Genomic DNA, 12,261 nt, shown 5'->3' on the forward strand with positions numbered 1-12,261 from the left:
GTACATGTAGCCACATAACCAAGAAAGAAACCCTTGGGATGACTAGTTCATACCCCAAATAGAGTATGACATTATACACACAATCACCAAGACCAACCTCATATTAGCTAATATGAGTTTCTAGTTTTGGTTCCTTGGGACCTCCACCTTCCCTGACTTAGCTACACCTCTCGCCAATATTGCCCAATTAAAACCAATTTCCAAATAATAGAACCCTTAACCAATTATTAACCAAGGTCATTGATATTGGTATCATCATACCAACCCTTATTTGTAAGTATAATCCATAACCAACCATTTATAGGTTTAAGGGGGATTTTAAGTGCCCTTCCATTTACCATATTAAACCACTTGGGGAATTGCATGTGCCCCTCAAGCATAATAATTATCCATTTATCATTCCAAGCCATTTAAACCAAGCATAATTTCTTTACAAAGTTTTAAAACATGAAAGAGTTCTATTAAAAGTAGTCAATGCAATGAACATATCTTTATAAGCATTTTGTCAAACACATTGGGGGTATAATATGACCAAAACCAATTACAATACTATTAAACCATTTCCATGCAATCCAATAATCCAAAAGCACCATTAATGCAAGTAAAATCATAACTAAAACCATAACCAACCATTTAATAGCAAAACCCACAAATCATATTAGAAAACCAAAATCATAAAATCAATGAAATCATGGAAACATTCATAAAAACCATGCCTTTAGATAACATTAACATTGAGGGAAGAGAACATGCATTAAACCAAGATGATGATGGAAATAAATCACCAAGACAAGCCCTAAATTAATCTTCTAGTTGAAACCCTAGCTTCTCATGCCCAAAAGCTTTTCAGAGAATTTTAGAGTGTTTAGAAGAGTTTCTAAGTGTTAATGAATAGAATAATAGGGTAAATAACCTTCCAAGTAGGTTACAAGACGTAGGGACTTGTTAGGATAAGTAGGGAAATGTACAGAATACCTCCACTTAAATTGCATCAACATTCCATCATAGGGATACGACTAACACTCATGAGTTGTACCCTTCCAATATGAATGGTACCCTTAACTTGTACCCTATTCCTCATCCTTTGGATCAAATATTTTCTAGGATACTACTCATCAGAAAAAGTTGTTTCAAAAGTATATGATTTGTACGATTTACCCGTACCCCTTGCAGACTTAATCCCAAGAAAGATTCAGACACTGTCACCATACGAGTCCTGGGTATGACTCGTACCCTGGCTTATGGCTCACAGTGAGCCACTCATACTCAGATCCAACCTAAGTAACCATTTCTAAGATTAAGTTAAGGAGCCAAACAATCTATAACCACCAATATGACTTGTACCCCAAAGTCGTACCAATTCCAGTAACCAAAATCTATCCCACCAACCAATATTGGTCAACATACAACTTACCATACCATCCAAACCTTAACATACGGATCATACCCATGAGTCATACTGGGTTCAGAGATCAAAATTCAAGGAAATTTTCTAAGGTCCAGAGATCAAAGTGTTTTAAACAGACAGATACACCCTAAATAAGTATGGAACATCCCAAAAAAAATTTCATATCTCATGTATAAATCATTTTGCTATTGAAACAGCATATCTTCTAGGACAAGGTCACCTACCAAAAAATTAGCAAAGTCAACAACCAAGGGATTAAGTCCTTTGATGCTACAAAGACGTGCTCATCTAGAAAAGTACTATCAATATCAAGCTCATCCCCTAGTTTAAGCATCACTTCTTCTTATAGGTGGGATAAATCGTCTATAACTTTATTTTCTAGGCATTTTTGGTACTTTACCTCAAAGTCAAATTCTTATAGTAATAGTACCATTGAATCAATCTAGAATGAGCATCCTTATTTGCCATAATGTACCCAAGAGAAGCATGATCAATATGTACAATGAATTTGGTACCAATAAAATAGGACCAAAACTTTTCAAAAGCAAACACCACCATAAGCAAATCCTATTCAATAATAGTGTAATTTTTTTGTGTAGGGTTAAGTACTTTGCTGGCATAATAAATGGCATGAAGTATATTCTCGTGTCTTTGTCCTAGGAATACTCCTACGGCCACACCACTAGCATTACAAATTACCTAAAATGGAAAGGTCCAATCAGGAGACACAATAATAGGAGTTGAGATCAACCTCTCCTTATGGCACTCAAAATCCTTGAGACAAGCATCATCAAAAACAAAATTCACCTCTCTCTCTAACAACTTGCATAATGGATTTGTAATCTTATCACCTCTATCCCCTCCATTAAAATTTATACCCAAAAACTATCCCCTTCTTTAATACCACAATAGTATCTATCACTATATTAAAAAGGTAGACATCATGCAATGCTAAAAAATGGTGTGAGCATTACAAAGACTAAAAGGCATCTTCTTAAATGCAAATGTACCATATGGATAAGTTAAAGTGGTCTTAAATTGGTCCTCGAGAGTAATATAAATCTAATTATACCCTGAATAACCATCAGTAAGATAATACCATCCTCTACCTGTAAGACGGTCTAACAACTGGTCTATGAGTGGCATAGAAAAGTCTTTCTGCATCCAAGTATTTAGGTTTTGATAATCCATGCAAACTCGTCTTCTAGTGATCAGTGGGGAACTAAATCGTTCTTCTCATTAGGTACCATAGTGATCCCACCCTTCTTTGGCTCACACTGAACTTGGCTTACCCACTTGCTGTGTGTAATAGGGTAAACTACTCCAGCATCTAACCACTTGATAATCTCTTTCTTCACCTATTTTTACATAGATGAATTCAGACGACATTGTTTCTAAAAGTTAGGCATATATTTTGGTTCAAGCTGAATCTTCTATGTGTGAATTCAAAGTGGGGAATTTTGACAATATCAGTAATAGTCCAACCAATGGCCTATTTAAGCCTCTACAAAACTTAAATCAAGGCATAAACTTGTGAATCTATCAAATCGGCTGAAATAATAACCAATAAGGTATTATTGGCCCCTAAGAATGCATAACAAAAATAAGAAAGGAGGGCCTTTAATTTCAAGATCGGTGGCTCCTCAATAGATGGTATCGTCAGAGCAGTTGCTACATTCTTCAAATTAAGATCTAGATTTTTTGGCACATAAGTGTAAGAACCTTTGCCAATAAGTTCTCTAACCATCTTATCATACTCATCAATACTAAAGCCATCAAAATTTATGATCATTGTCATTAATGCCTCAACAACAATTATCACCTCAATGGCTGCAACTAATGCATCTTCATATATCGTGTCTATCACAGAAACTACTCGCATATCTTTTGAATGCTTCATCAAATGACATACATTGAAAGTGACCTATTCATCATAATTCTAAATTTTATTTATCCCAAATCCATGTCAACCAATGCCTTACTCATGGATAGGAAGGATCTCCCCAAGATGATAGGGAAATCAAAATTAACCTAACAATCGAGAAACACAAATTCAACTATGAATATGAATGAATCTACCTTTACCAACACATCACACTATACACTAACCAACTTCTTTATAGTGCGATCAGCCATCAATAGTCTTATAGAGCAAGACAATCCCAATCCCAACTACTTGTATACAACTAGCGGTATAAGATTACTACTAGCTTCCACATCAAATAATTCTCGTGCAAAATTAAAGGACCCAATAGTGTAATGAAAAGTGAAAGATTCGAGATCCTTCTTTTTCTCAACTAAAGATCATAATGCAATAGCACAATAATGGTGCATATTATCAACAAACTCAAAACTCACCGTCTGCTTCTTGGTCATCAAATCCTTCTGGAATTTCACATTAACAAGTATCTACTCCAAAGCATCTAAGAAAGGGATATACATATACAATTCCTTCAATGTTGACATAAATTTTTAATATTTCCCTTCTTCCACTTTCTTTTTCAACCTATGTGGAAAAAGTGGAGAGGTCGTGGAATGGGCTTTAACACTGGTGCGACCTCCTTAACCTACTTTTTATCATTATAAAATTATTTTTCTACAATAATTGATTTCTAAGATGCCTCACTATAGTCATCAACTTTTCAATTTCAATCTCGAGGACATTATCAATTTCCAAAGTATCATTCCTTACCTCATCAATAAGAGACATAGATGGATCAATAAAAGGCTTACCATTTCGATTGGTGATATCTAGGTAGTGACTATTGCTATTCAAATTATGAATGGTATTACTAGGAAGAGTACCTGATTAATGTCAATTTAATATAGCCAACATATGCCCTAACTGCAACTCAAGCTACTTAATCACAGTGGCATATAATTCTACTTTTTGGCTCAACTCTGATATATTTGATTTAATATCCTTAAAACATCTCTCTTGGCTTTCTGAACCCTTCATAAGTTTAGAAGCATGCTTCCATTCTTAAACTTTGAGATCCTTATTCCACCAATCACAATCAAGTTCTTTACTTTTATCATCGTACTTGTCTCTATATTAGTTTCAACATTAATTGCCTTGCCTTGAGTTCTAAGTGTCTTAGTTAGATCCTTGGCCCTTGGCTAGAAAACCTATCATCTCCCTATCCAAGTACTTTACCTATTCTTAAGAATGAGACATTTTATGTTTTAAAGCCTTGGCTTGAGTCCCACTATGTTCACTTTTTTACTCCGATAGCTTCAAATTACTTAGTAAGCAACCCAATCTGATTCTTGGACTATGCTACCTCTTAAGACACTATATCATCTGAGGCTCTTTGATCACTGGATGCACCAATAGGATAAGTACGAGTTGACATGTCTGTCTCCCAAGTATGCCACCCTCAGTTGGTTTTTAGTAATTTAGTCTAAGGTCTCTGTGTCCTGACTACACTGAAGACTCAAAAAAGATCTACTGGTAATAGTATTATCCACAACCTATAGAACTTCTCTAGCAAGTTCCTCCCCATGATTTTGTGACTTTAAACATTCATCAACTTCTTATTGAACCTTAACCATGTCTCGTAGAGTGCCTCTAAATCTAAATGTCTAAAATTATGAATCTCATCTTTCAACTGTAGCATTTTAAAAGGTGGAAAAATTCATCGAAGAACTATGTTCTCAACTCGTTCCAAGTGGTAATAGACCCATGAAGCATCTCTTCAAACCATAATGTCATTTATTCTATAAAAGAGAATGGGAACAACCAGAGTCATAGAGCTTCCTGACTCACCCTTGGCAGAATGTACAATGTGCCAATCCCCAAAAAGTTCATAAGGTACATGTTAGCATCATTGGTAAGCAAACCAAAAAACACTCTATTCAATTTAGCAACTGGATCATTGCACTTGTAAGATCAAATTTTATTCCTTAGGGCAATTCTGGTGGAATGATAGCACTTGTGTCAATTGGTTTAACATACCCCGAATCTTCTTCTAGATTATTATAAACTGGCAAATATTTATGAACTTAAAGTTGAACACAATTCCTTTTAACTCTATCTCTATTGTGTACTACTCAATGATCTTTCTTCTCCTATCTTGCCCTTTCTTTAGCACGTCGAGCTAGCACTAACCTAACATTATCTTTGCTTATTAATCGGGTAGTGGTTTGCTCGGTAGCTTCTTGACACCATACTGATATGGTTGATTCAATGTTGTTGGGTCATTAACTGGGCATGTGATAGTCATCATGAACCCCAGCATGTTATTGCTTAAACTTTGAGTACTAGGTATACACTGGCATATGCCCAGAAATAATAGAAAATCAAAAATCAACAAATAAAACCAACAACTTAAATAATCTCAATTAATCAATCTATAATCATATTTCCAATGAAAATGCCAAAAAATAATGTCGCCCAAACTACACCTCTCGAAAAGTATAAAGTAGTTTCTTGTCAAATATACAATCCAACTAGGTTGGGGTCGATTCAACGAGGAATAAGTCAAAAATCTATCACGAGCTTGCTAATGTAACTGGAAAACATAGAAAGTAAATAGAGGTTTTATGAAAATAAGAGTAACAATAATAATGTTTGGCAATTAAGGTTATTATCAATATGAGACGATCACTAGGATTGTGTTGCCCCTAACTTCATAACTCTATAGACTGCTTGTACTTGTATAACTATCTTAGTGTCTTGCCTGTAAAATCTAACAAGTTATGCATCACTTAGCCATCTCTTGGCCTTGGTTCGGGTGAATTGCACCTCAACTCCTCTCAATCTTAGAGTGTCATATTACTAACCCTTATTTTATGATCTCAGATTAACTACCTCTCTCGGTCTTAAGTTAATTAGATGAAGGTTGATAGCTTCAAAATATTATTGTGATTTATTTTTTCTAATCTCTACCTCTCTCTCGATCAAGTATCGAATACAGGTGAGTTCCTAATATTTGCAACCGTTAAGAAAGCAATCAAAATGAAAGAAATCCCAATATATACAAGAACACCAATCTAGAACTAAAGCCACTATGTTAATCCATCAGGGTTCCAACAACCCTAGTTTTGGGGTTTAGTTATTCATGGTTGTAAGAAAAAACATAGATTCCATAAATGAAAGCATCAAATTAACTGTAAACACTAAGAGCCATGAACAATAATTCCAAGATCAATAATGTATCTCAAAACTAAAAATAATGTCAAAATAGTGCAAACTAATAATAAAACATCCAAAGGGTATTGATATATACATCTGAAAACCTAACCTAAAAAGTGTAGAAAACAAGAGTCGACACCAACCCACAAGGTAACCTATGGGTCATAGGTTATACCTACGACGCAAAGTAGGCTCATGAAAATCAGGGAAATCTTCACACTATAGAACTTCTCCAATGAGTCAACCTACAGTTCATAGGTTGTACCCACACCTTATAGGTAGGTCATGGGAATTATACTTTGATCAACCAAATTAAGAATATTCAGAACATCAACCTACGATGCCACCTATGGCTCATAGGTACTATATACGAGTTGTAGATTGACTCATCGGCATCCTTCTCAGCTACTCTCCATCCTTTTTTTCTCTATTATTGCTCCGAACTTTATTTTTCTACAAAATTAACACAGAATCACATCATATCTAACAAGAATACCTAAGTAATTTCACAATTTCCTTGTTTTAAGAATTGAAAGTGCCACGAAACCATGTCACATTAGTACACTCTTATGCTTCATTGATTGTGAATGTACCCAGATCCTCTTTCTTCATAACCACAGTTCTATTCATTATTGTACTAAAATTTTACATCACTTCAATTGTTTCAAAATTTATGACCTTCTTCTTCGTTACCAAGTCTTTCATGAATTTATCATACTTGGGTATCTCTTTCAAGGCTTCCAAAAATTGTAAGATGATTATAAGGTTGCTAAATTTAGCAAGAAACTTATTGAATTTTGAATTGTCTTTCTTCTTCTTGAGCACTTGAGGAAATAAAAGAGAAAATTTTACTTTCATACTCGAGACAAACAATTTTGTAACATTATCATCAACAACTTATGGCATTTCTTCATTTCCACTCTTCTCTTTTACCATTCTCAATTTCACAACACTTGGCTTTTTTGGCAAAGTGATTTTTTCATTCAACTTTCAAGATTCTTCTCTTCCTACTCACTTGTTCATCAACTCCCTTTTTTATATGATTTTTATCAACATTCATACTATTGTTAACTAGAGTTCTCCCACTCCTAGTAACAATTGCTATAACACAAGCTTCATTTTCTAGATTCGCTATCGATCACTAGTAAGTGCTTTTTTTAGTGTTACATTCAAATTGGAAGAAGTTTGACCCAATTGGTTCTCAAGTTGTTTGATCAAGGTTGAGTGAAAAGTAACATTTTTATTGAGTTATGAAAAGTTTCTCCTCATCTCTTTTAGCATCTTATCACTTCCTTCAACCCCCATAAGGATTCACACAAGAAGATCTTCACTTTTATACTTTTCCACATCAATGGAAGTTAAATATTTATCTTTCACTCGATTGAGTGGAGGAATATACCTATCATGATCATGATCTTTATCTCTCTAATCACAATATCATTCTCTTTCCTTATCCCTCTAATATTTATCTCGATCAGGGCCTATCTAATCACAATTTTTTTCTACCTACCTTATCTTTGATAGGTAGGTCAAGCCCCCCACCTTTCATTTTATTTGACATGAACCAAATTTTGTCATCAAGATACTCCATTTCATCATCATCTTATGCTTAAGTTCCCTTAGAATCAATGATATTAACCATTTTTAAAGTTGAGCCCATCATATGCTTAGTAAGGGATCTAATAGTGTCATAACCCTTGCAATATTCTCATCTCTCTCCTCATACTTCTTTATTTGTTCTTGGATTACAAGAGATGCAGAGGAATCCCAAACAACTATCTTGATATCTATTGTATTCTAACCTCAACTTTTCTTAGTTACTTCATTTAATAACACCATTGCAACACCATAAATTTGTTTCACTATAGATCCATCGACAACATTGTCTACTAGTATTTTATTTAATTAATCTAATGCTAGATAAAATATTTGAAGGACAAATTGTTCGGGACATCAAGATTAGGGCATTGCAATAACTCCTTGTTAAACCTTTTCCAAGACTCATGTAATGGCTCACCACTTAATTGGAAAAAGTTAATGACTTTATCTCTTAATTATAGTATCCCTGATGGTGGAAAAAATTGATCCAAGAATGTTTTCATAAATTCCACTCATGCGGCGATGGAACCCGGGGAAACTCTCACAACTATAATACTGCTTCTCTCATTAATTATAATGGTAAAAGTCTCAGTCGGATGGACTTTTGAGATATATGGGTTATATCGAACAAAACACACATGTCAATAAAATTCTACAAATGAAGATTGGCGTCTTAATGAGCCTAATAGAAAAATAATTTCTTCACCTAAAGTAAATGAAACATCATTCTAGTAACGTGAAACATGCCACTCCCTTCATATGCTATATCTGAATTGCACTAGCTCGCCTTGCATCTCTAAAGTGGTCCTCATCCTTGAGATGACCATCAAAAGCAGTGGACTTGCTACCTTTTTTACACATATTTTCACCTATACAGAACAAAAGCAATAAATAATATAAAGTAAATACTACTTCTAACTAAAAGTCACTTATAACACTAAAAAGAATGAATGATATGGTTTATTCTCCGAAAATGGCGCCATTTTTGTTAACAATCAAAATATACTATAGTACAAAGTATAGTGATTATTGTCAATATACTTTGCTATCCAACTAGAGTCAGGGTCGTATCCAAAGGGAATGAGAGTGATAGCTTCACTCTCAAGTGTCACAAACGACTCTCAGTTTGCGCACAATATTAGAATTAACTATGAAAGTAAAATGGGGTTCTTTTTTTTTTTGAATAATTTTGCGTTGAATTAATACTATCAATGATTGGTTTGCCAACACGAATTGTAACAAGGTTGTAATCAAATAAGTTAAAAACTTTGAGTTATGCCTTTTTGAGAATGATTCATTTCATGGATAAATGAAAATATACCTAAGATTTAGTTCCTAGTCATGATGAAATATGATTTTAGATATTGGATATGGTCTTTCAATCCATGACCAAATTTCACATTGATTTCTCTCAAAAACCAAAATGTCTACACTACCAAACAACCATTAGCCTCGAGATGGATAATCTATCACTAGCATTACCACTTAAATGAGTGTACCATAGTTTTGTTAGCTAAAACTTATCACTCTTGTATCCCTTTCAAGACATACAAAACATCCATGTATAGACTAAGTTTTCAACCTCAACCATTAAATTAGGACAAAGAGATTTAGCTAAAATCATAGCACAATCTAATATGAAGGTGAATAATCACTACCCATACACAGTCATTACTCAGTAATGAATAACCTCTCGTCTGAAAACCAACTACTCATCATAAAGAAGAAGAAATTATACTGAACTCTTCATCTATATTCACAAAAGAATCCAAATGTTTCATAATAAAACTCTAAATTTCAAGCCAAAAGTTGTAAATCCCACAATTAGGGTTTGATTACAAGCTCACGAAAGAATAAAATTGGCAGCATTAGGAAAAAATAATCCAAATAATTACATAAATGCCACTGCTTGATAATTTGGCTGTGTAGAGTCCATCAACGAAAAATTTGATGATGTGACAAATTATACATAGCTTGCCAATTTGTCGTCATGTTAGTCTCCATGGGTTGGATTCTATTTATTTTGGTGATGCAGGTCTTGGTTCACATATTAGTCAAGCGATGCACCAAATTATTCATTGCTTCACTAATTAGTCAGGCAATGCATCGAATTGTTCATTGCATCACTGTTTTGCTTCTCTTTTTATTAGCCTTTTTTGTTAGAATTGGTAATGGAGGCACATGTTCGGCAATCCTATGGTCATTCTGGTGATAAAACAAAGTGGCATTTTTATGCCTTTATCTAATTTTTGCTTCAATCCTCCATTTTTTTTTGCCTCTTTTTGCTTACTTTGCTATTTTAATCACTTTTAGGTATTCATCCTGAAATTAAACCAAATCAATATTAAAAACACTTCAATTTAGCATTGAGGACATGTTTTCCTGCCTATTTTTAATGTAAATGAGTCATAATTTGTTGACTCATAAAAAATATCCCTGATTTGCTATAGTTTGTCTCTTTAATTTGGCCCCAACTGCTGAGGAAGTTTCTTATGTAGGTTGAAAAAGCTCTTATTCTTGTTTATTATTTTCCCTGATACATTTCTCATAATCTTTTAGCATCCCTATCATTTTGATTATAGATGTCCTATCTTCTCAGCAAAGAATATTGTGTCGTTTATATATGAAAAATGATTTATCTCTGGACTCCACTTAGACTGCCATATCTTTTGAATTCTCCATCTTTATGTAACTTGTTTAATCCTTTAGCCAACACTTCTACACATTGATAAACATAGTAGGAGATGAATATCACCTTGCTTTAGTCATCTAGATTATTGAATAAAACCATAATATTGTCCATTGACTAGTATAGAGCACATGTATTTGACTTTAATCTCCAAACCATCTCTAGAATGATTTCTAAAAGTTCAAACTTTCTTATAACTTTGGTAAGAAAAATCCAAGATACCAGTTAAAAGCTTTTGTAATATCTAGCTCACTACCACGTTGTAAAACTTGTTTCTCATGTTAATGTCCCAAATGATCTCTTGATCCATTAAGACATTTTCAATAAATATGTCTTTCCTTAACAAACCATATGTATTTATTAGAGTTAATGATAAAAGATATGCAAGTATATCATGCAACATTGTAGATATGGTTTTATTGGTAAAAGTTCTTAGACTTATGTGTCTAAGACTAGAAAGCTATTCATATATTCCTTCTTAATCTGGATGACCAAGATGGTGTGACTGGTAAACTTGGGGAGCTAGTGGCCACAAAAAAGTCCTTCAAATTCTTGGTGATATATTCACTTATGATGTGACAACAACTTCTAATGAACAACAATTAAAATCCATCTGGTCCACTAATGTTGTCATCAGTTAAAGGAAAAACCAAACCTTTAACACCTCTTTGCTTAGTTACCTAGTCATGCATATTTTCATTCTACTTTTGAGTAATCATGGGAGAAATGTGTTACAGCATTTCAAAGTCACCATTCCTGACTGATTCTCTAAACTTCTCCTAAAATAAAGATATATCCTTTGCCCTAATACTTTCATTAAAACTTACTATGTCTCTTTTTGCTATCAAAATCTCTAGAATGTGTAGCTTCTTCCTTCTACCCTTCACATATGAATGAAAATAATCTAATGTTTCAATCTCCATCTGCGAACCATTTCATTACTGTCTTTGGCTTCAAGTATTTCTTCCATATATAGAAAGTTTTTCAATTTGCCTCTTTTTTGTTGAGGGAGGTTGTGTTATCCACAAAAGGTTGGATTTCCAACGGAATTTCCTCAACCTTTATCACATCCTCTAATGTGGAAATTTCCTAAAATATGTTCCCAAAAGTCTCTTTACTCTAAGCAGCTAAGACATTTTTCACCTTCATGATCTTAGCTTGGTATTCTAGTAATGGGCTTTCAACAAATTCTATCTTCTAATTCGACTGTATAATTTTTTTTAATCTAGTGTTGTTTTGTCTAAATTTGTGGAATTTGAAAGTTCAAGACATTGGTTCCTCCTGAGAATTGCATTTCACATGTAATAGAGCATGAAAATATTTGTCTCATTATATGTTGTACCTAACTATAAGAAAAGATATCCATAAACTTATATTATGCAGAACGTATCCCACCTAGTTCCTCCTTTTGATTAAAAATTATAATAG

The sequence above is a fragment of the Capsicum annuum genome, chromosome 11 (genome assembly GCF_002878395.1).
Source record: "Capsicum annuum cultivar UCD-10X-F1 chromosome 11, UCD10Xv1.1, whole genome shotgun sequence".
Lineage (NCBI taxonomy): Eukaryota > Viridiplantae > Streptophyta > Magnoliopsida > Solanales > Solanaceae > Capsicum > Capsicum annuum.